We start from the raw sequence: 24783 nt of genomic DNA, 5'->3' as shown, positions 1-24783 counted from the left end.
TAAAGCTGTAATCTGATACAAAAATAGGCAAACCCTCAGGAATTTAACACAATAGGCCAAACATCGTCCATTCCAAATGAGTTCCAGTAATGCCACTATTGACTCGGCTTTGAATAGCCTTCTGCTCTTTTAAAACAAATATATATAGATAAAATAGGATTTTATTTTCTACAGTACAGATGCAGCTGTTATTCATCAATTCGTTCACAACGGGTACTGGCTAATGCAGTCCAGGAAAGCTATTTTGTCCAGCTTGTTGCAACTTCTTCCTCGCCCTCTAAGCTCACAGCTTGCTATGTCTTGATGTCACTGGTATTCTGGCTGCCCCTGACTCATGAGTTGCTCGTGTACGGGGTTCACTGGGCGCCGAGTCTGTCTGGCCGTGTGGGAAAACAAACAGGCTCTCCAGCTTTCTGACCGTGGTGTGGAGCAAGAGTTGGGGACTGACTGTTGTCGTGCTATGGGACTGCCAGGACGGGGAGCTGGGGCAGTGGAGTGGGGAAGCTGGGATGCATGGGAGCAGATGGATTGCCTCACTGCAGTTTGATCTCTGCACGGTTATTCTCAAAAGCCTGGAGCTCCAAATGTCACAGGGGAGCAGGCATTTTAGCTCACAAGGTATCACTCCCTTGCCTTCTGCTGCACTCACCTGTTCTGTGGACATCTCAGCTTAACTGCATACTGCCCGCAGTGATCGTTTATTACAATGCACCCTATATTAATGTTTCATGTGGACTTGCCTATTAAATCGGACCCACTTAAGAATGAAAACAGCACAAGCTTATTGTATCCAGGCAATGCTTTAAGATCTTAAGCGAGAAGTTGGAAAGACATTTACAAAATGTAAATAAAACATCAGTTCAGTCACAGAATATACCCATAATAAGATCTATTCTTATTTGTTTAGTCCCCCTTGTCTTAAGCTGCATCTCAACAGATCTCTGTTTATCTCATGGTCTGAAGGCTGGACCTTTTCAGGATCTAGATTTAAATGTAGTGCAGGAGCCTGATGGACTTCCCTTCTGAGTTCGTCCTTCCCTTTCAAGATGACAGTGTTAATGCCCTTTTCTTCCTCCCTCTCTCTTGGTTTTAAAATTACATTACCTTAGCTAGAGAGCAGCATATTTTGATAACTCATATTTTTTTCTTAGCCAATGGCAACAGTTTTGACAGCTCATAAGCCAAATCTGGTTTTAAGAGTTATTTTGACTTGGCTATCTTTCATTCTCAGATTCTAACTCTCTCTACTTCTCACCTTCTCCAAGTTTGCTGTTGAAGCCTTAATTAGCTCATTTTTCTCTGGTGAAGATAGTTTAAAAACTGTCTTCCCAACATTCCATGAATTAGATATAATAAAAATTAATATTTTTGCAATATTACTGTTATTCCCAGAGTTCAGATATTGGAGACCACACACAGCACATTAAGAATGTGGATGATAGACTGTTAACAACACGCATTGTCCAATTCCTTCCATGCCTTTTTTTCTGTCATAAGGATTTTCTGTCATTCCAAGAGAGATGGAAAGACTGGATTCCTTTCCTTCTGATACTGACAACAAGAAATTGGGAGCAGAGCTGCATTGCCAGGTTCTTCTTGCATGAAGAAAGAAGTGAAAACCTCTTGTTTGGCTACGAAGAATGCTGATAGAGGCAGCTACAACTCTCATCTTTTTTCTTTTGGCAGTCACAGTTGGAGATACCCATTCTGAGAAGCTTTATGGCTCTCCTCTCCTGATAAACATGAGAAACTTGATGCATGGGAAAATGGAACTTGATGATAGCTTGACACTTTCACACCTTGAGAATCAAACTCGGATCTGTCAGAGGCGCATGCTATGAATATGCTGATGAAACATGTCCCACACAGAACACATCACAACCCTAGTTAAGAGGCTTTATATTTGTCTACTACAAGTTATTCTTTCATCCAGACTGCACTGAGTTGCATCAAAGAGTTCTATAATAAGACTCTGACCACATCATAAGGACAACATGAAGCAGATGATTTGACACGTGAGAACATGACAACACCTAAAACCTCTTGCCGTGTTGCTGGCCCTGGAACAGCACTGAATTACGGTATCAACATTTGTGCCTCCCACACACTGAACCAACGTTTCAGGCTAAATAGCAACAAGTCTTCATTTGCAGCTTTTGATTATGATGGAATTTTTAGCATACCTGACATGCACAGGGCTCTCTGTATTACTTATTCAGCTGGAAAGGCTATCCAGTAGTCACCAGTAATTCATGCTCACCAGCAGTTATGTAAATGCAACTGTCAGCCACAATCAAAAAGAACCGATAGAAAGCTACTCCATTACAATTCCCACTTTTCTAGCGTTTAACATTCTTCTGTTGAGTTGGATTTTAGTCTGAAACGGTGCAGTAATCTGAGTTGATAGCAAGCTGGGAGTGAGCCAGAAAGTGAGTGCTTAACCCAGAACCAGCACTTCTGGGAGTAAAGACTTGAAGAATCAGATGTTCTGCATTTACATTGCTTCCAAATTCAGACTGGGGGAGAGAGAGAGATGATGGAAACAATCAATAATTTCAATTTTAATTTCTTATTTGACATTTCTTCTTCCACACTTTATCCAGGTGGGAATTTCACACAAATCCTAGGACCATGTTCTTAGCCTCACAAACTTCAGACTAAGTTAATTAAATGTAGCTCAAATTTTAGAAATATTAGTTCATTTGGGGTCTGTCTGGCAGGGAGTAGTGGTGCTAGGAAGCTAGAACTGGAAAGAACCTGGAACAGACAGCAATGATGCTTTTTGTTTTCTATGTGTGAGACTTGAGATTTCAGGGATGCCAAATTTCACACATTCCCACATCTTAACTAAGTGTCACACTCTCAGCCAGGCTTCAAGGATTGATCACATTGGTCATCAGGAGATTGTGGGGTTCTTGCCTAGTCTTATCTGAGATATGGTCTCTGTCACAAGTTTAATAGCACCGATCCCTTGAGGCATTATTTTCTCTGAGATATTACTTTCCACATTGTAGGCAACATACATCTTGTATCCTCCCTGAGACATAGTTCTTTCTCCCCTGTAATTTAAACCAGAAACTGTGTGATACTGAAAGGACATGCTTGCTTCTAGTGCATGAAAACATAATAGAGAAACAATATTCTTGTTTTGCATAATGTGTTTCTCTATTCGAGTCCCTTGCTCTGTGCAGTTCTGCGGATGAAGAAATATTGCCCTGTTTGTTATTTGTATTGTTGTGGTACCTATGAGTGACAGTTCTTGACTGCATTTATGCTTCACTGCACGGAAAGAATAGAAAGATCTCTTTCTCCAAGAGCTTGCAGTCGAAATACAAGGCAAGAGGCAATGGGTGGATTCAGAGGGAGAAGCCTGGAGAAATGAGAATGAAATAGTGGTTGGCATGAAGGGATAAAGAAGGGAATATCACAATTTATCCAGTGCTTAACAGCTGTCAAGGCTTTGGTTTCAAGGAGTGTAATGAAGCAATTTTTTGATGTTTATCAGGAGACCCTTTCAACTTCAACAGCAGTGCAAATTGGGCATCGGGACACCTTTGTAATCCCATCATTGAGTTTAGAACTGTTTGTCTAACATGATTATAAGAACTACTTAACACTTTCTGAAATACGTGGTGCAGCAATGAAGGAACCGCTTTAGAGGTGGTACAGTTGAATGAAAGAGTATTTGCATTGCCCACTTGTAGCTGTGCCTCCAGGCACTCTGTGCACTCTGTACACTCTGTGTAGTCAACACACAAAGGAAAGGTCCTCCAGACAGGCAACGCACCCGTGGTGAATGTGTAAAACCAACCTGAAGTAGAAAGCAAGAACTAATCTTGTAAGCACTCATACTAAAGGGCATTGACAAATACTGACACGTTTCCCTTTCAAATCCTTCTAGGAATATCTCAGCAGAATATTTACAATCTGTTCAAAGGCATAAAAAGACCATAAATTAATATCAACTTCTAAACCAAATTAGGCTATTTTGTTTACCTGGACTATATTAAAGTGATTCTACATGTTTCTAGCAAAGGTGTTATTTTATTCATATCACTTCTGTTCATAGGGGTTTTCTTAGGTTATATATAGGAGCCTGCTCTTAACTGTCTTCTTTCAGACATCTATTTTGTCTGATTTTAATGTGAAGAAAGGGGGGGGGAAAGAGCCACCACCATAGAAATTCCTACAAACAAACCCTTGGCTTTGAAAAATGAGGTATCATATGTAGTTTAATTTAATCTTTGTGTGTTTTTCTCTGACATGTTGCTCACGCTTGGGTTTCATATGGTGCATCACAGCAGTTCAGTTTACAAACCCACTTGTTGGATTACAATTTGTTATAAAAATTCAGAAGTTCTGCAAAAGAGCGAGTTTGCAATCTTCTAAAATGCAAGTGACAAAGATGTTCAGAAGAGATAAGGTTGGATATCTGGAGCATACATGCTGTGAAAAGACCTTGGACAGTAATTTAGACAGTAATTTCTTCAAATAACAGAATGGGGTGGTTTTGCTTTGGTTTTGTTTGTTGGTTTGTTTTGGTTTTTTTTCTTCCAGCACCTGCTCATTTCACTTCTCCAGCCTCTGATGTCCATCAGTGGAAGTGTCAGGTAACATCTCATACATAAGGATGACATCACTCTTCTGAAATTCATATATATGCTGTCAGCTCCTTTTTCCACCTAAAACCGTGTCGCACTGGAGACATGAAGGCTTGTTTTCGTGATGGCTTTCAAGCAATCCCCACTGAAATATATGGCCTTTTGTATACAAAAAAGGCAGTTTACACAGTTGTGTAGCGAAGACCATATTTTCTTACATTTAGGAACAAAGGCATGTCAGGCTTTATTGAGCACATCACTAACTATATAACTAGCATTAAACACTCTATTTGCAACTGTTGCTGTGTATTTTGTGTGTGATTATCACCCCTAGATCTGCATCCTATAAAAAGATATTTCTGTTTGCTTAATTATAAAGCTCTTTATGAACAGGCTCATCTGTAAATAGCTTGGTGCAGCTGAAATAGAAATATAATTATAATGAAGGCAGATGTTTCCAAGATACTTCTTGTGAAACTTGTTCTGAATATACAAAGGAGGAAGGCTATTCTAACCAGCGGAGTGTAGGCCAAACGTAAGCTAATCATCCAGATGTGATGGGGGGGTTCACGTGGGGGGCAAAATCTAGGTAATAATAAAAACAGCAGTAGCAACAGTAATAACAACAACAACAATAATCTTTCTAAACCCATATACAACTGCCCTCTCCTTTGGTAAACGTCTTTCTTCCTGAAAAGGTGCAAAGAAATCACTTGTGTAGCTTATCTGTATGGACTAATTACCGGAAAATGCTGGACTTTCTTCTGCAATACTTTGTTAGAGACTGATGAAACTTTCATAAAGCCACAAAGTTTAGTCCCTTGTATACAAACACAGCCCTTCTGTCTGCCTCATTGTCTCTCCATGTGCTCTTAAATTATTAAAATCCTGTCAGTGAAATGAGATGTTTTTATTATTATTGTTTTGATACCCAAGGTCTTGTAAAACTACTGAATCCAGTTTCTAATGGAATTCTACTCATTAGAAGATCTCACCTCCCAGTCAAACCACAGGCTCTCTTCCCCCTCCTTCTCTTTCATCACCAGCAGTAAATACGCGTGTTCCAGCATCTGGCTGATAGCTGTTAATCCACGCCTGCTGCCACCCCGATTAGCTTTCCTTGTCCCATCTCCAGCGACTCACCAGCAGAGCCAGTTCCTGCTCCAGTCATCTTGTGATATGGTGTGTGAAACTATATGCTTTAAAATGGGCAGAAGAGAGTGTGAGGGAAAATAAACTGCTAAGGATGATTTGAACTGAGGCAGTAACACTACTGATAACCTTGTGAATGTATTTGAGACATAAACTTAGGTCTTTCATTAAAGTTTGCAGAAATGGAATATGGATATTTGCACCACGAGGCATCAGGAATTTGACTTTAAAGGATTGCAAATCAGGTTTTGCATGTGACTTTTGGTGGTAATTTGTATAAATTCCCTACTCTTTGTGGCAAACTGGCTGTCTTAAGTTAGCTTCACCTGGTTGTACAGAACTGGAAACTACATCTCCTTTGTCATGTATCCTTGAGCCTAAGGGTGCTGTATTAAGGAAGATGATTCCAATTCAGAGGGATTCCTCTTGAGACGTAAACAATTCTATTTCCTTCTCTCTCTTGCACTGAACACAACTTCACTGTGGCAACGTGAACAGCATCTACCTTGCCATGAGCTGGCTCCTGTGGTTCTCTTTGAACCGTCCACTGTCACTGCTCAGGGCTTTGAAGAAGCTTTCATGACTGGCATATTTCCATTAAAGAACACATCACAATTCTCATTTTAGAAGTTAGATCCCAAGTTGTTCCTCTGCAGAACGTGTACTGGACTGAGACTGGGTGGATAATTTTTCTCTGTATTTATGGTATTCTTTAACAGAGGAACAACAAAAGAAAATATCTGGTCTTTCAGTGCATGTGCTTCACTTCCATTAAGAATAACAGAGCTTACATATGCACTGAGGATGAAAATGAAGCTCTCAGACTGTACATACTTGTGCCTGAGGCCAAGCCTTGGGGCCTAACAAATCAGCCTGGCTTTCGGGTCTCTTCTGACCTCAAGGGACTCAGTGTAAGTTGTCTACACATAGAGGATGGGAAAAGACAGAAATGAAAGGCATTGCACTTCACCAGAAAAGGAATATTCATCCATTACTCAAATATAGGAATGGAGATTAAAATTGATGGAGTGCTTAATGCCATAGAAACACATTCTATTAACGAAATGAACAATCCTTTTCAGTTTTATGCACAACAAATACACTTAGAAAGGTGATGACAAATATTTACACATTAGGAATTATACATCTTGTGAAAGGAATATAAATTACCCAATTCTTTCTCTTTTATGAATGGGAAATTGAGATGTGGAGATACAATTTACTCTAGATCTCTCTTACACACATACAGATACATAAAGGAGAATGGAAGGTTTCTTAACTCTTGACTCCTGTTCGTTTTCCTGCACGTGCTCAAAATTTTTGAACTGTGCTTCTCCTCATATTCCCTTATCTGTAAAATACCATCAACAGGGCTGCTGCTAACAGAGGCTGCCAAACCTCTGTCAGTCATTTAACCTACCAGCTGTGAGGAGTGCCTGTACCATCTCTTTGCATCTCCACCCTCACCTTTTTTGCCCGTTCTTCACTGTCCAGATAAGACTACTTCTCAGAAGAAGTTTTTATCTTATATAGTAGAGATGTTAAAGATTAAATGAAACATTTAGCTGTTAGCCCTTTTACTTATTGAGGAATAAGGTAGAAAACATTATATTTGAATTTGGACATAGGTGATAAGTGTCTGAAAGTCTCTTTCCCTGAAAGAGATATGTTAGCTGTGTTTCACGTTCCTCTATATTTGCCTCTCTAAACCAACACCGAGGCATTGCTGCCTTCCTTAGCTGTTTCACTCTGTTATATCATGAATACAATTTGTTTTAGCCTGGCATCTTAATGAAAAAAGGCCCAAACACACAAAAAACCCCTTCATCAAGTTATTTTTAGTTTGCTGCAAATTTGGCTGTAAGAGCAACAACCTAATTTGTTAGTTTGGAAGAAAATCTAACTGTGTCTGACTGCTTAAAATGTTCTGCTGACATTTTCATTTTCCAGTTTCCTGTTTTGTTTTCTTACCTGTGTTGTGCCGGTGGCTGAACAGAAATGGAGGAACTTCAGAAATGTCTGAGATTAACAGCAGTTTTGCAGATTTGTGAAATTAGGAGACATTTTTGCAATAGAGGGGGATCCTTCTAAGTTAAGTTCATTCTTATTTGATTTCAGCATGAAGGCAGAATGAATTACAGGGTTTCTGGATTACATTGTCTTCTTTAAAAGAGATATAAATAGTCCCTTACCACATATAGAGACTGATGTGCAGCATCATTAGCAGGTCTGTGCTTCCCAAACCAAATAAAACAAAAATCCCTTTAAAACAGTGAAAGGTAGGTTGCTGTACTTCCTTCATATCATAGAAAATCAGTTTTTCAGATCTAAGCGTTCCTCGTGCCTTGAGTTGTCTAAATCTCTTGTTAAAATTCTTGATGATAATTTCAGGCAACGTGCTCTCAGTTAACTCTATGTATCCAAATCTCTGATGCCCGTAAAGTCTAGATGATGGCGTAGACATGCTTGCAAGGCTGTGGAGTGATTCATGATTCATTTATCTAAAGAGGTACTTCTGACACCTATAGCTGCTGTTGTGGGTCATACATTGCTGTGAATCTCTCCACACCCAGCTGGAGATCAGCCACAGCCAGTACTAGTGCTTATTCACCCAAAGTGTATGGTTAAGGGCAATAAGATGGATTTGGAATGAGAGGAAGCATGGCAGGACAGCTAATAAAACTATCAAAATGCCTTTAACAGTGTATGTAGGATGGTAGGGAAATTGTGGATAAAGGAGTAGTCCCAGTACTGAAAATCTGGTGATTTTATTATGTTGATTGCTCTTTTTCTTTGGGTAGAGCTGTCTGATTTATACTAATATCGAAAAGCAGATGCTTTTTCCATATACTAAATATAGATTATTTGAGCTAGAGGAGTGGTGATGTCATAGGTTTTGTCTTGTTTTGTTTTTTTCCTTCTCCCTTTAAATAAATAACTGAATATTTTAAAAAGAAGAATATGACAAATGGAGTATAACAAGCTCTTTTGCAGTTCTGGAGAAAACGATCCATGTGAAATAGTATCAAACTGTGATTTGTGAACAATTTAATGTATATTCAACATATACCTAAATCATATAAATAATGTGATCGTTCCATGTATTTAGTAGTTTGTTTTTTTTAAAATCAGTGATTTTTTCCTTGGCTTGTAATAACCTGTATGCAAAAAAAAAAAAAAATCTGAACCCTAATGTCAAACTTTGGACCTCTGGATCTTTATGCCAGTGCTTCTTTGCATTGGTTTTACAATGTGAAGTGGACAAGTTAAGAAGGATTTGGAATATACTATTAGAATGGGATAAAGAAGCACAGGGGTAATTAAATTAGGCCTGTGTTTCGGGGACAACTCTTAAGTAAAGTAAAAGGAGCATCAGTTTTCTGTGCAGAGTGTCCTTTCACTTCCATATCTAAAAGAAAATCCTGAATATATCAATTGCATTATATTCTGCATAATATATTTCATTCACTTATGTTTTTATTCCTCTTCTAATACTAACATTATATATTGGCTGTATAATGTACAATTATTGAAATATAATATTGATATAGTGTTAGACAATATAATACCTTTTAATTGCATATTTATATAATATTCTAGAACCTGATAAATCTACATGAAATTAGATTTTTACTTGTTAATCTACTGCAGAAGGAAGGTTTGTCTGAAATCTGACTGAACAGTTGTATCCTGTAAAGACTTTCACCAAGGTATCTGTGAGCTACACTGGTAAATTTTTGCACTTGTAGGACACTTCAAGGAGAGAGGATCTGGACCACAGCCTTCAGTGGTAATGGGCAGAGCAGCTGGAAAGGGGACAAATCAAAGAGGTTTTGCAGCGTGGGATCAGGAGGATTGCAACAGCTGGGGAGGGTCAGGCAGGTTATGGCATTTGGGGGAACCGTTGGGTAGAGAGCTCTTCGGCGAGGAAGGATGAGAGTTGTGGCAGCTGGAACTGAGTTGGCGTTGAGACTTGGTATCAGGAGGAATTGGGAACAGTAGAGCATCTGGAAGCTGATCAGGCAAGGGGCTCATATCATCTGGGGGATCAGGAAGTACACAACAGCTGCGAAGGGTCAAGCAAATACCCAACACACATGGAATGGAACAGCAGAGCCTGGTGCCACATACAGCTTCCCACATTGCTTTTTTTGTGCATTGCTGCTCTCTACCTTCCTGCAAATTTCCCTCCACTCATGTTCAGAATGTGTCTTTGTGCAAAAAACATGCAGGCAGAAATAAATTATGTGGATTTCTACTAAGAAAAATAAAAAGTGGGTAGCCCTTCCTGACCATAATGTGGCTTGCCAAAGTCTCTGTAATTCTAATTATTGGCTAGTAAAGATTTCCTTCTTCAAACCTATTGCAGCCACTGCCCTATTGGCTGTAGGATTTACTAAGCTTTCTCCAGGAGCTTAGTTAGCCAGAAGAGATTAACTTTCTCCTCCTGCAGGTGATCAACCTGTGGAGACTTGCCTTTTGGTGGTACTGCTCAGGAACAGAGTGGACTTCATGGCAGACACCGCTGATGCAGGAAGAAATGTTTCATGTGTCCTGCTTAGCTTACACCAGCTCTGGCTGGACCAGTGTTTTGTCTGTTAATTAATAATTGGTTTTCTTCGTGCTTTCCCTGCCTCAGATGTTTCTTTATTTCCAATTGTGTTAATAGATATCAGATATAATTGTATGTTTGACAAATTTTTTCAGGAGTTTCTGCTTCCTATCTAAGATGTGTTATTTCTCATATTCATGGCTTTCACCATACTGTGGCTGTCCTGTCTTTTCATCCTTTAGCTTTAAAAGTGAGATCTTTGTGAACAAATAACCATATTTCCTTACTCTCCATAGCTTTTCTTTTCTCTTTCTGTCATTTGGCCTCAAGCTCTGCCAGGGGAAGATATCATACTGGATATCAGGAAAAAATTTTTCACAGAAAGGGCCATTGGTCCCTGGCAGAGGCTGCCCAGGGTGGGGGTTGAGTCACGTTCCCTGGAGGGGTTTAAAAGACAAGTGGATGAAGTGCTCAGAGACATGATTTAGTGGCAGATAGGAATGGTTGGACTTGATGATCTAAGAGGTCTTTTCCAACCTGGTGATTCTATGATTCTATGATTTCTCTGTGACCTTTTTTAGATGGTAAGGCTCTTTCCTTCCCCCACCTTGTTTCTGCACCCAAATGTTTTGCTTCATGTTATGTTTCAGTTGTAAGCTCACTTTGCAGTGGCCAGTTTTTAATTCTGATTTAGGGACGTGTCTAGCAGGATGCAGTCCTTCACAATAGCTCTGATAGGTACTAACAAGAATAATAAATTATAGTACTGAGTTCCATGGAAGTCCTAATTCTTTGCAGAGCTTTGACAAATTGGGACATGATGTCACATCCATCAGACAGTTGTGAAAAATAAGCTTAGTGTGGAGATTAAATTGTTGTTTTACCTCTAGAAAAATCTGTAGTACTCTTGTGTTTTCCGTAACTGCTCATATTATATTTTTTTCTTCTATAGGCTCTTACTGCTTTCCAGACATGCTGTGCCTTGTCTTTGCCAATTGTTGCCATCTGTCCTGATGACATTGTGATGGAGGTTGAGTGTGTTGCTGAGCTTCTTAATAATGTCACAGTGTCATTTTGTGTTACCTCTGTCACTCTGCTGCTGTTATGCTAACATGTCCTCCTTCATCATTTCTTTTTCACAATTGTTATACTCAAGGCAGTCTAAAATAAATGCCCTCTAGATTTAAGTTCTTCTCTTCCTTCCACTCTATCTAATATCTCATCTGTTCTCTACAGCTGCTTTCTGTGTTCTGTATTTATTCCAATCATATTCTATATGGTAGAAAGTGCTACTTGTAGGACAGATTTTTTTAATTTCCTCTTGGCATTCAGTAACACCCTATTAAGTGGCTGTGTTTACACTGCAGTTGTCAATGATCTTTTCCGGGTCCTCTGCTCATTAAGCAATAAATTCAACTTTTCTGGCTAGCAGTGTTTTGAACATTTCATGTGGCAATATGGAGCCGGTCCCACAGGGAATGGTTTCCTCTTACCAGACTGCTCCCTCCACGTGCTCTGCTCCCTGTTGGGTTTATCTAACTATGTCATCTCTACGAAGGATACTTGAAGCAAGCTGTTGCCTCTTTCTTAGTCGCATGCAGGTTGCCAGGGAGCCTGGGGGACCCACCATCTGACATTCATAGCACTCGGCTTCTATTCGAATATGTCTGAGAATCCCACTGAAGCGTGGGATGACAAGTTCCCTCTTTCTTTTTGCAGGATTTCTTCTCATCCACAATTTAGGTAATAAAATGTTTCTGCCAGCCTGTTATTTTGTTAGTATTCAGACTGCTATCAGTCACTGCAGAATTACACAAATGGTCTAGAAACAGTTTTTCAAGGACATCTCATAAGTGACTTTGTTTTATATTTACCTTGGAGAACACTAATCTGAAAAGCCCTGGTGACCTGAGTTGCAGAGAAGGTACAGCAAAAGGAGCAATTATGTAGTCTTTGCTTACCTGCCTCTGTATTCTGTTTCACCTTTAACCTAGGTAGATAACACCCAGGAGCAGGAAAATAATTCATTGCACAATCTGGTGCTTAACCTGCCTACTAAGACTCAGAATGAGGGTGCCAATTAGTGCCAGCGATAACAGTGCTTAGGAGATGTGGACCATCCACCAGGAGTGGGACCAGAACCACAGGTCATTTTGAAAAAGGGCACCGAGCAGCCATCAGAATGATAACAAGTTTCTATACTCTTGAATTAGGGCAAATTCAGGCTTATTTTGACAGAACAGACGCTTAAGGGTACTGAAGGTTAACTCTGGGCAGAGAATGGTATCAGAGAGGTAACATGGAAATAAATGCAGGAATATAGAAACTTAATGCACCTATTATTTTATGAAAAAAAAAGAGAAAATCTTGACAAACATAGAGCCTAACAAAAAAGAGGCAGTGGCTTTACAGTCATGCTTGTGTATGGTGGAAGGGCAGAAAACAGTAATCTGTGTTAATTCTTGCTATTCTGGAGGGAGAACTGAGATAAATTGTAATGTATGTATGCAAACAGCACAAAGTACCATCGTATAAAGCATTATGTTTTAGTACTAGTAGGATACAAACCCCAAATCTCAAACACAGAGCTAAAGGATGGACATTATTAATAGATTTATACTATCAAGTTCCCTCCCTTGTACCCTTCCCTGTGTTTGACTCTATTTTCCCCTCCTATAAGAGGATGATGTCTTTTGCTCTCTATCTCATTCTACCTATCTACATCCCAGCTTGTTCTTCCTTCCTTCATAGTCTTCTGCTCTGCATCATTACTGACATTAACTTTCATAGTCATGACCCGTCTAATGCCTCAGCTGTGTGTTGCTTGATTCAGCTCATCATTCAGCCCTCAGCTTTGGAACAACTCTCCAGCTTGCCATTCACATGACTCAGTCTTCAAGTGCTGTTTCCTTTTTGGCCTCTCATCCTGTAGAAGAGGTTATTTCAGAATTCATTGGCTTTGACCATCCCCTGGTCTTACCTCAGCATGGCTCTTCCACCTTTCCACTTGCATAATGTAATTCTGCTTTTCACGGTTTCCCGTGCCCATCAGTGTTGTTGCCCTCTCGCCTGCTTTCGACAAGAGCTAAGTGCAGATCTGTTCATGTGCTATAGGTAAAGCAAGTTAGAAAGCATGAATTATGAACTGCTCAAGAAATAGCAGCTGTTGAGTTTGTATGCACAGCGAGGTTTGTCTGCTGCTGATCAATAAAAATCAGAGTCAGTAGCCGTGCTACCAGAGAGACCATCTGCGGCTAGAGAGCTAGAAGCTTGCTGACCGGAATAGACACTGCTGGCTTGAAGGAGGACAGGGGCTGGTTATATGCATATAACCCACAAAAGAGGGACATGTTTAACGATCAGTGAGTGCTGGCAGTCTGTGGGTAAATGTACCCTATTGCCCTGTCTTTCCCTGGGAAGAAAAGTCTGGAAATCTGACAATGGAATGCTGGGATGCCCTTGGCTAGGTTATTAGTGTGATAAAGTAGCATGATGAACAAAACGTGTATTATTACTAAAGAAATTTGGTAGCAATGAATGTGATGGGAGCAGAGGGAGGGATGGGCTGAGGCCAGACGTAGGTGGTTCAACAAGGCTGAATGTCAGGTCCTGCAACTATTATGCTACTATGGCACCTCCTGAGCACCATCCCTGAAGCTGTTTAAAAGATGGTTTGATGTGGCACTTAGGGAAATGATTTAGTAGTGGAATTGGCAGTACTAGGTTTCTGGTTGGACTCAATGATCTTAAAGTTCTTTTCCAACTTAAATAATTCTGTGATTCTGTATTCTTTTGAAGAAACAAAGGTAGTGATGGCTCCTCTCTTATTCTGCTTGTGAACCTTGTGTTAATATGTCCTATTCCAAACAATTTACCCTTGTCCTTATTTTTTTTCCTAGTTACTGCTCCACTTTGCATTTCACTTCTGTGTATGCCATGTCCTGTCACTCCATTTTTCTTCTCCAATCCTAGAATGGATGAGTTTCATTCAATTGAAATCACTCTTGTCAAATTTCAAATGACCTCTTGTTAGCCAAATCTCATACTCTGTCCCCTGTTCTCTCAGTCTTGTCAGGTGTCTTTGATACAATCAACCATGCTCTTCTTAAAATCCTGCAATCCCCTGGCTTGTAAGGTGTCAACATCTGTTGTTTTTTTTCCTCTGACATTTCTGATAGTTCTTTGAGTCTTTCCTTTGATAATTTCTTCCCATTGATTATCCCTTAATAAGACTCACTCTTCTTTTCTCATTCTCCTTTCCTTCTGTGTTGCATCTCTGACTAACACACGCAAGCCCAACTACTGTTTCTTTGCAGATGACTCAGACAGAGCTCTCCTTCAGATTTCTCTCCTTTTCTACCAAGAGAAAAATCTCAACTCGCTATGTCTTTTGTTCCCCTATATTATGCTATGTCTGTCTGTTCCCCTCTCCAGATTATAGTCCTTGCCCCTTGTCCTGTCACTACAAGCCTTTGTAAAAAGTCCCTCCCCATCCTATTTTTTTTTAATCTTCATCACTATAACATCATCCTGATAGTCACTGATATAATTCAATGTTGCTTTTCACTTGGGCCTTTCGCCATGTTCTGTCATCTGGGGTATGACTAGGTCTTGTGGATGCTTTCCTGGAACATCTTCAAGGTACGTAAGGTGTGTTCTTTCTTATTGCTTCACACTGTGAAAACTTTTGTACAGATACTTTTCATTACATCTTTATTCCCAATTAATTCCAACATCTTTAATCTCAATTAATACTAGCATCACTTCAGAGATACAGCTTTGCCCTTTTACATATGTTCTCTCTCTTCTACTGTAAAGATTTTTTTACATAGGTTCTTTCTTCGACTATAGTAAGGAAATATTATCTAAATTCAGTGGTTTCCCTTTTTCTTTAGAATCAATCACTGTCTTGATTGTCAAAGTCCTTCACAGGCTGTCCCCACTCCATTCTTATTTGCTGGTGAGATGTTGATTTCTGACCTTAGTTAGCACTTGATGTCAGCTGCTGTAATGCCCTTATTTGAGTTTGTTTGTGTTTTCTTTTGAAGGAAAAAACCTTAATCATCCACAGTACTACCTCCTTCTCCTTCTACTTCTCCAAAGCTTTTCTGTAAAACTTCCTCTGCTGAGAAACCTACAAAAATATAGGAATAGTTTGACAGATTTAGTAGGATACACTTGCTCAAATGTCAGTGCTCCTCATATAGAAGCTGCTTCTGAGCTAGTCACAACTCCCTCAGTAGTCAAGTCAGACAGGAGTAATGCATTGATCTCATCCTAAAGTTCACATATATCTCCTACATTTATGGTAAAGAGAAACAAGCAGATATTTCCTGCGCAGACATCATGGATGTATGAAATCCAGGATTATCTTCCTTCCCCCTATGGCAGGGGGGTTGGAACAAGATGATCTTTAAGGTCTCTTCCAACAGAAATTATTCTATGATTCTATATTAATTCTTTTTATCCCATTATCTTCTGTTATTTTGATTCAGGTAATCACAATATTTTTTTCACTGGGTTCCTGTCTCTAGAGTAGGAACTTTCTATTTTTCCATCTTTGCTCCACCTGTAACCTGCCATGGTTTACTTCCATAGTTTTTCACAGTGATAATACACAAAACAGATAGAGAGCTCAAGTAGGTGACTTGATGTATTTGTCCTTCTTATGAAGCACTTGCAGAACTACTTAGTATTTTCAAATGTTCATAAATATGTCAAACAGGTGTTTTCATGGGATAATGAAACAAGTTATTACTTTGAAGCATTTCCTTTGGCTTGACTAATGTGGTAGGAAAATGTATCTGCTGATTTGATTCTAAAAAAATAAGCAAGTTAGGTCAAGCAAATCGGGTGGGAAAGCCTCAGGATTACTCAGACCACAGTCCACTTGATCTCATCAGTCTGAGTAATCCTGCAGTCAGAAATGAGCTCGTGAACATCTGAATGTGGCAGAGTCTCTACTTTTTCTTACTAGAGTCACAGACAACTTCCTTAAAATAAGAGAGCAAATAAGGAAATAAAAAAAGTAAATAGTACATGGTAAAAGAAAGGGAAATAACAAGTGTTAAGCAGAGAATAAGAAATAGCTTGACAATTTGTTTGGTCTGATCCAGCAATTACTGTGCTAAATTAAATGCATTAACCAAATGCCCCAAGTGGCTGGTGCCACGCTGCAGTCAGTTCAGCATATGGGAGGTCTTCTCAATTGCACCAACATGTTACATGTGCACAAGTTGCATTTTGTGTCATTCTATGTTGGGACCCGAGGGCTGTTTTTTCTCAACTAAGAAGCAGAGATAGGAGCAAAACACATCGAACGTTTTACCAGCTAGCAGTGTGTATGTTCCCAGAAACATAGCACCCATCTGTCTTTCTTGTATGCTCACTGTGTCTGATATCAATTTGGGTAGATAAATAGTTATCTTGAAGTGTTTTTCCATAACCCCAGATGTGTGAATTTTTAATTAGCTCTAATAATTGCCTTTTTCTATATTGTTTCTATGAACCATGATGTACAGCATCTAATCTTTATAAATCACATCTAAAGTGAAAATTTCAAAATCCATCGATTATAACAGATTATATTTATTACAAACTGAATTTCAAGTTTCTTGCTTCCGGCAGAAGTGCACCTGGGATAGAAAGCTAGTCATACAGTGACTGTTGTATCTGAAGTTAAAAACCAAGATATATTAGGGCCGGAGACCATTCATAATGGTTTATCTCAGTAGGATCTGTAGCAGCATGGCTGGCATTGCGAATCATACTAGCCTGTAAATTATTTCCACAGGAAAAAAATCCTATGTTCCCAAGGAAAATACTTCTGTCTTCCAACTTTGACCTTTAGTCTTCGCTCTTGCAGTGTTCAGTCAAATAGTCTTTCTTCCTCCTCTGTTCAGGGCAAATCGAGCAGGAGCAGAGTGCTGGGAGTGCTGAAGTATCACATCTTCACTGCACGAAGAAGTCCAGAGATGCCTTGCCAGGCAATCCTGAGAATCCAGAGAATAAAGTGATCCCTGCTTGAAGATGCTGAGGAAGAAAAGTTTAGTAAAAGTATAGGGATATGATGAACTTCATTTTAAAGGTTTCTAAAAGCTTCATGGCTTTCCTAGGAGTACTGCATGTTGACTGAAGGGGACAAGAATGTTTAGATATATTTATACCCCATAGACACTTACATAGACATACAGAGAGAATTAAAAATTTGCGTTTACAAAACATTTCATCCATTTTCCAGTCCTTTCTCCATCTCTCTATTTTTTCTCCGTTATCTTTGTAAAGAGGGTGACTTCCTCTTCTTAGCTGTTTTTTGTTATTTTAGCTTTCTGCAATAATCTACCTTTATGCATTTATCTTCAACTTTCTACTTTCCCATTCTACTGGAAGCATGCCTTAGAGTAACAAGAGCTATCTCTTCCTTTGAGGGTGCAGCATAATATAATTTCTTGTTTGGCATTGGCTTTACATCTAGTCTCTCTTTCTTTTAATATTATTACCAAAATATTGTTATTGCAGGAAATTACGTGAGAACTTGGGGAAAAGCCTTAAGGCTCCTGTGAGCTGAGCTGAAATGCCACCGTAAATGCAATGGTGAATAGAATGGCAATAAGGAGGAAAGTAGCTCAAGGTTGGACCAATACACATAATCTATGTGCCTAAAACATTGGCAGTGTTTCTTAGTAAAGTGCCCAAGTATCCTTAGTCAATAAGGGACGAAATAGGTTTTAAACGCCTTTTTACCCACCGTGTCTTTCAAAGGAAATTATACCCTTTAATGAGCCATAAAAGAAATTCAGACACTCATGTAGGAGAATCACTTCCCGAAAGAGCTAAAATGATGTCATACAAGTGTACCTTGCAGTGCACCTACGGGATAACCCGAGAAACTATTTACTGCAGTCGGCGTCAAATCCTAGATCTGCCCATGTCAGTGGCAACATCATGGTTTTTTTAGTATTTCAGTGTCTACTGCAGTAACTACCTGCATTGGGAAAGGCAATGTACTAGGCACAACTTTGAGAGCTCAGGAAAAGTGTCAGTTGATGTCTTACTGACCTCTTTAGAGACAAGACTAAAGGCCACGTTGCTATCTTGTTCTCTTTCAGATGCCTTTGATATCTTGCTTTTCTTTAATCCCTGTGACTTCAAAATGTAGAGTCATTTAATTATTTTTAACTTTGCATCATGGGGGAAGTGTGTGTGGAGCAATACTGGTGCCCTGAGTGGTGAAATGCAAGTTTCTCATTATGACAATGCAGGGATTTGAGTCGATGCGCTGTGCTTGCAGGCTACGGCACCTTTACTTACAGGAGGTAAAAGTAATACATATGGATTTTTTTACTGTCTGCTATTAGTCAGCACAGGAAAATAGGAGGTCCTACATGGGCTTACATGAATTAATTTGTTCTCCACTCCAAAGAAGTCCTGTATCAAGCCCCAGTTAAATGAAAGAAAAGCAGGAAAGTCTTGAAGGGAGCCCTGAGACAGCCCTTAAGGATTTAGAGATTGCTTATATTTTGTGAGAGCTCAGATTGTCAGCAGATACAATTATGCAGTAGTCAATGCTTCCATTTTCTAGAAGAGAATGGAAAAGGAAGGATTGTCAAACAAAACAAAACAATAACAAAGAAAAATCATCAGTTTCTGATGGTTAGTTGTGGTAAATATGTTTATTAATATATTAACCAATGATTTAAGCAGGTCTCATGAAATAATTTAGATTTTCTTCTTTACTTGATGGACATTAGACGGTTATTTTAACAAAGCAATTGTGTACCACACCCTGCTGGAGTCAGTGTTTCTTGAATGCAGCAGGAAATATTCAGTCAGTAAAGCCCTAGAAGAGCAGTGCTTTTGCCTATGGGCTTTGGGAAATGATAGTTTTTGCAACTGTTGAATTTCAAATCAAAACCTCTTCTGGAGTGTTTAACAGTACACAGATCAGGAAACTGATATTGTGGATTAGCTAATGACACACATGCACACAACTCAACCAAAAGGCAGGTTGCAAAAGCAGATGTTAAGTCTGTTGGCAGGTTGTATGCAACGACATACTGGGTGTGACCTGGGTTTACATGTGTTTTTAATAGATGAGTCTGTATAAACTGATTCCAATGAATGCACATCATGTGGAAGATAATGCTTTAGTGCTTCAGTTGAAAAAATGTGTTATTTTCAGTAAAAGAGTATAAAGTCTCGCTCTCCATCAGACTGCACTTAGTTTATCTGACCTCTATTATAGATGGTTTAATGGGAGAACAGCAGCAAGACAGTTCTCCTTCTTATACTGAGCATTCTTTAGCAGATTCAATTTTTTATTAGTTTGAAACAGAAGTTACTTTTATCACCAGTATTTTATGTGACTGAAGAAACCTGTATTTATAAAATGGACAAAATATTTAGGGCTTTTAATCACACTTGACTGGAAATTGGTCCTTTTTTTTTTTTTAAACATCCCTGAACATTTGGTAGATTTATTTGTTTTATCAAAGTAGTAGGTTCACTTCTTCTAACTATGATTTTGAATGCTAAGCAATTTGTATCAGTTATTCACTACTAGCTCTAAACTTGTGGGGCATGAACTGATCTGTGGTTTTGAAAGTGCTTATGTGTATGAATGAATCTTCCAGAAATCCTGCAGGACAACAATGTAATGTGGTGCTAATACAATGGGCTGGAGCCATCCTCATGTCACTGAAATCGGTTTAAGATGTTTTCCAATTGCATTCGGAAGGCAGCCTCTCTGCTAGATGCTGCTGTAGGAAAAGACACCCAGGAGACCTCTCCCTCAGCCTGACAAACGATCACCCTTTGGAATACGTCCCTTTGGAATGGCTATTTTTGGTGCTCTTATTTTTCCTTTTCTCTTCTTCACCTATTTAGCTGTTCAGGACCCTGGATGTTTGCAGAGCTCCTAGAACAGCCGTGTCCAGTTTCTGTGGAAGCTTCTTGATGACAATACAGTAATATTTACCGAAGGCAGGAGGAGCATTTTGTGAGACACAAAATATTCACAGATTCTAGCCAGATCACTGTTGGGTGTCAAGCCAGTTACTAAATGGCTGGGCCACAACTTCCATGTCATTTCTCTGTTAATCTTTCTGCAAATTTCCATGACCTAATGCCATTAGTCTCTGACAGCTTCCTTGTGTAAATTAACTACATTTTAATTTGTACAAAGATGACTGCTAATATGGAGTTGCAGTTGCCGCGTGATGAAGTTGTTCCTGAGGACATATGTCACGAAGACTTTTCAGGAATACAAAAGGAAAGTTAATGGGGAAACGAGAGAAAGAGAGATATTACCTGGAAGGGTTTCAGCTATTTTGTAGAACAGGACTATGAATGAATGGTCACTTGAAAGAGACAAATCTATCAGTGTGACTTAGAATTACTAAAAGCCATAGCTATTTTGTTCTGCAGGACGTTAGAGGTGAGAACCAGGAAGGTTTCTTATACTACCCTAGGGGATGTCAGTTAATCAAAAAGTAACTTGCATGATAAATCAAAAGCCTCGTTTCTGCCTTAATTTGCAGGAAAAGTGAGGAAGGTTGCTTGGGAAAAATCAACAACAATAATATACTCCGGTGCCTACAGTATCACTGGTATGTCAGATTTGCTTTCATAATGAAAAAAACTTTGAAGTTGGAAACTCACAGGTATCTGATAGAGGAGTAAAGAGTTTGGTTAGACCTATGTGCATAATTTTTGCTGTAGTCAAATTAGGACCATGTCCGATTTGTGCTAAATGCTGCACAAAACCTCAGAAAAATGGGGCACTTTGTAAAAAAAAGGCTAATAACAAGGGTCTTACAACCCTTTGTCACTGTTTTCTATCTTATCAACAGTAGCTTTTGGAGAAGGGCCATTTTCTGTAGGTTTTCCTTTATGTAAATGTCTGATATCATGGAACAAGGCTGGATGTTGCTACACTTTCTGTGTCTATACTAGGGCACAACGTGGGACCAGGGCTGGTGTTCACATAGCTGAGCTCTGTAGCCTTGGCTGGACTGTCTCCTGACAATGATCCCTGGCTCTAGACCACGGCTGGGGATTGCCTAAGGGAGGTGCCAACTACAAGCAGATCAAATTGGTTCCAGGGATGTGCCAGTGCTTTAAAATGATGTTTCATGCATGATGTTTCATTTACTGCTGGAGATGTAGCATTTCCCTGCTCTGAGGGCCACGTGGGCAGCATGAGGCACACTCCGTGATGTCTGCAGTCCCAGGCATCTGATCTCCTTACTGGTGGGAGGTTCACCTCTGCCAGTGAAATCCTGGATATTTCAGCATTGCCAAAGAAGAATATTTAGACAAATGGACAGGAGGGTTTGAAAATCTGGTATTGCTTGTGTCACACATGTTGACTCGTATTTATAGTTCCCAGCTCCTGAGGCTGGAGTTGTGTTCCCTCTGCATTTTGGTTTCTTACCAGGAAAGACCAGTGCATACACCATATACCCCTGGTATCCGAACCTGGGGCTCTAAGAAAGGTAAAATGTGATGGAAAGGAGGCATGGTGACCTCTAAGCAGATTTTATAATTTGGTCTATTAGGATATGAGGGCTGCAGGGCACACTGTGGGGTTCCCATAGTAAAGACGGAGCCTTACAAGCGTGAAATTCAGAAATAATATCCTCCACTTACCACGTGCCAGTGGTACTGTGTGAGTCTGACATTATTAATGAAATGTGCCAAATAAATGTTGAGGGGAACCGTAAGTTGTCAGTGAACCAAATTTTCAGCCTTCAGATTATTTCTAAATGATTCTGAATGTTGCTAGAGGCAATCCATGTACTTGCTTAAAAATATTTATACTTTTAAAATACTGAACATGCTGCAGTGACTTTGTCAACATTGCTGAAAAGATGAACCAGACCCATGCCTGTATGCCACTTGATTCAATCTAAACCAAATTTTAAATATGCAGGCCCTAATCAAGCTTAACCTAGCTCCAGACAGAGCGCAGTTGTAAACATTAGTAGTTGGTTTCCATGATTTGTATAGACTATTGTGACAGAAAAGTGGGACTGTCGTTTCAAGTTACTTGAGTAACATCTGGAGTGCCAGGTCCATTGCTGAGCTCCCCAGTACAAAAGAGACAAGGACGTACTGGAATGAGTCCAGTAAAGGGCCAGGGACAGAAAGAAGGGAATGGAGCATGAGATATATGAAAAAGGGCTAAGAGAGCTGGAACAGATTGGAGCCAGATGCTTCTCAGTGCTGTCCAGTTAAAGGCTGAGAAGCAATGGGCACAGACCAAAATAAAGTAAATTCTATTTAAATATAAGAAACACTTTTTTTAATAGAAGGGTTGTTGAGCAGTGGAATGGGTTACCCAAAGACGTTGCAGTGTCTCCATCCTTGGAGCTATTCAAAACTGCCTGGACATGGTTCTGGATAGCCTGCTGTACTTGATTCTGCTTTGACCATGGGTGTTGGACTAGGCAATCTCCAAAGGTGCCTTCCAGCCTCAACTATTCTGCAAAACTCAACTATTCTGTAAAAACCATTGAAATGTGAATCCCAGCAGCCAAGGTTTGGATTTCTTTCTCCTTGTGATACTGATGTTTTAGCCCTGAAACAAAATACTATACCTCTTGCTGGTCTTATATAGTTTCCATAATCCTACAGAATGGTCTGTTATTGCCAGTTTATATAATTTTCCTTTTTAGGACTCCATGATAAACATAGCACACTCACATACATAGTCTATATCCATGCTAGCAAATTAAATGTGTGGTTCTTTGGCACTGAGGCAAACTGGAATGAAACGATTGGTGTTCACGCTGTTCAACTCTCCTACCTTCCAAACAGGATGGCCCCTTCCCAACTGCCTACTGGAGTGGTCGCTGGCCAATGCTTGCTCCTGCACCATGCCCAGGAATTGTCTGGGATGGGGCTTGTTGGCCTGAGCTAGAAATGTACTGGGACCGTTTTGACAATTTAAAGGCATAAATGATCAGTTTCCAGCCTTTGGGAATGTTTCCTGGCACTGCATAAATTCTAGGTGTAGAGCTACCCATGCAGACCTGAGTTCTAATTGAAAAATACAGCATAAAATTGTACTGATTTAGTAAAAATCCTCCAAAATTAAAGCAAAAATTGCGACCCTTATCTTCATTTCTCTGCTATAGGCCAACAGTTTCATGCTCTGGATCATTCATGCTGGACTCTTCTTGGAGGCTTTTTGGAGACCAGAATCCTTTCCCTGCATGAGTTTTCTCCAGAAACACAGATTTTTTTTTTCTCTGAACCAAGACAACCTGTTTTGGATTTGGCTGGTTCCTCAGTAAGCTCAAGCTCCCTTCATACTCCCACTAGGAGTGGACTGAGTTCCCACCTCGTCCTGTCTGCTGCCAAGAAACTTCCTTTCCTGTATTGGCCCATTTTATATGTTCCTGCTGGTGTTTTGCCTCTGGAAATTCTGCGCTTAGAGGTTGGGTTGGGGTTTTTTTTTCCTTTTTTTTTTTTAAATTAACTGTCTTCCTGTTATAAGCATTCTCCTTTGCATACTTAATATCTAGATGAATATAGCTATTAATTGTCTTCTATTGTACCCATTGGTCTAGTGGGGATTTTCTGGAGCACTGGTTCTCAACCATTTTTAACCCATAGAAAGCATAACTGTTTTAAAAAGAATCAAAAGATGCAAAGACCATCTTATGAAGTACTACCATAACAAATACCATAAATACCATAATAAATACTGGTGTTCAGAATTGAAAAAGTCAATGAGTGTACTTTGGGTAGTTTTTAAAAAAATTCACTGTGGCTATCAATAGGAGCTTGGAAGGAAATTTACTTCCTTGATATTCTAGGTTAAAAGTTACTTGAAAAAATGTGTATAACCACTTTTTGATGTAAGCGTATTTGTAGCCATTTTGGCAATTTGGACATTCTTGGCATGACATTTATGGCACCTTAAGAGGTCAACTGGTTCCAATTTGTTCTTCTTAGCTTTAAGTTGTCTCACAGATTTCTATCTCTGTTTCTCCCATCCTTTCCAGGCTTTTTTTCCTAGAGCAAAAAGGTTTGTGTGCGCCATTGGGTTAACTAAACTTGTGGCTGAAAATGTTTAACATTTCCATTAATACAGAAAACATGGAAAGTGGCATTCAAGTCAGATACTCTTGGGACATGAAGGTCCTCAGCTACAGCCTGTCTGCTGAAAATAGGCGATTCTTGTAGGATTCATGGATCTGAAGGCTGGGAAGTCAGCGGATTTTCTGAGACACAGGCTTTGGGAGATGAAGGTCTATTACAGGTTAAGAGTCTGTGGACAGGACTATGTGGTATTGCCTCAAGGGTGTTCACTGACCTGGTCAGTGAGGTGAAGTTGCTGAATAACCATGGTGTGAGTAACTACAGGAAGCCAGCAGATCAAAGAGCTATCCAGGGCTTAAAAAGCTCTTCTCAGGAGAGAAGGGGGTGGAGGATGGGGTCAGTTCTTAGATGCAGATCCTGCTGAGAATA

General features: G+C 39.6%; 1 long non-coding RNA gene across 1 annotated transcript in view; it reads left to right on the top strand.

The window, feature by feature from the left end:
- LOC138717794 (uncharacterized) overlaps window positions 1-4157 on the top strand; it is a 36342-nt gene extending 32185 nt beyond the window's left edge. Inside the window, exon 2 of the long non-coding RNA XR_011336947.1 lies at window positions 1517-4157. This is a non-coding gene — a long non-coding RNA (uncharacterized lncRNA). The remainder of the gene's footprint in view (window positions 1-1516) is intronic.
- Window positions 4158-24783: the final 20626 nt, after the last annotated feature.

This window comes from Phaenicophaeus curvirostris, chromosome 2 (genome assembly GCF_032191515.1).
Source record: "Phaenicophaeus curvirostris isolate KB17595 chromosome 2, BPBGC_Pcur_1.0, whole genome shotgun sequence".
NCBI classification, from domain to species: Eukaryota; Metazoa; Chordata; class Aves; order Cuculiformes; family Cuculidae; genus Phaenicophaeus; species Phaenicophaeus curvirostris.
Note: the sequence above shows the minus strand (reverse complement) of the source record. Positions and strands in the feature narration are given on the sequence as shown.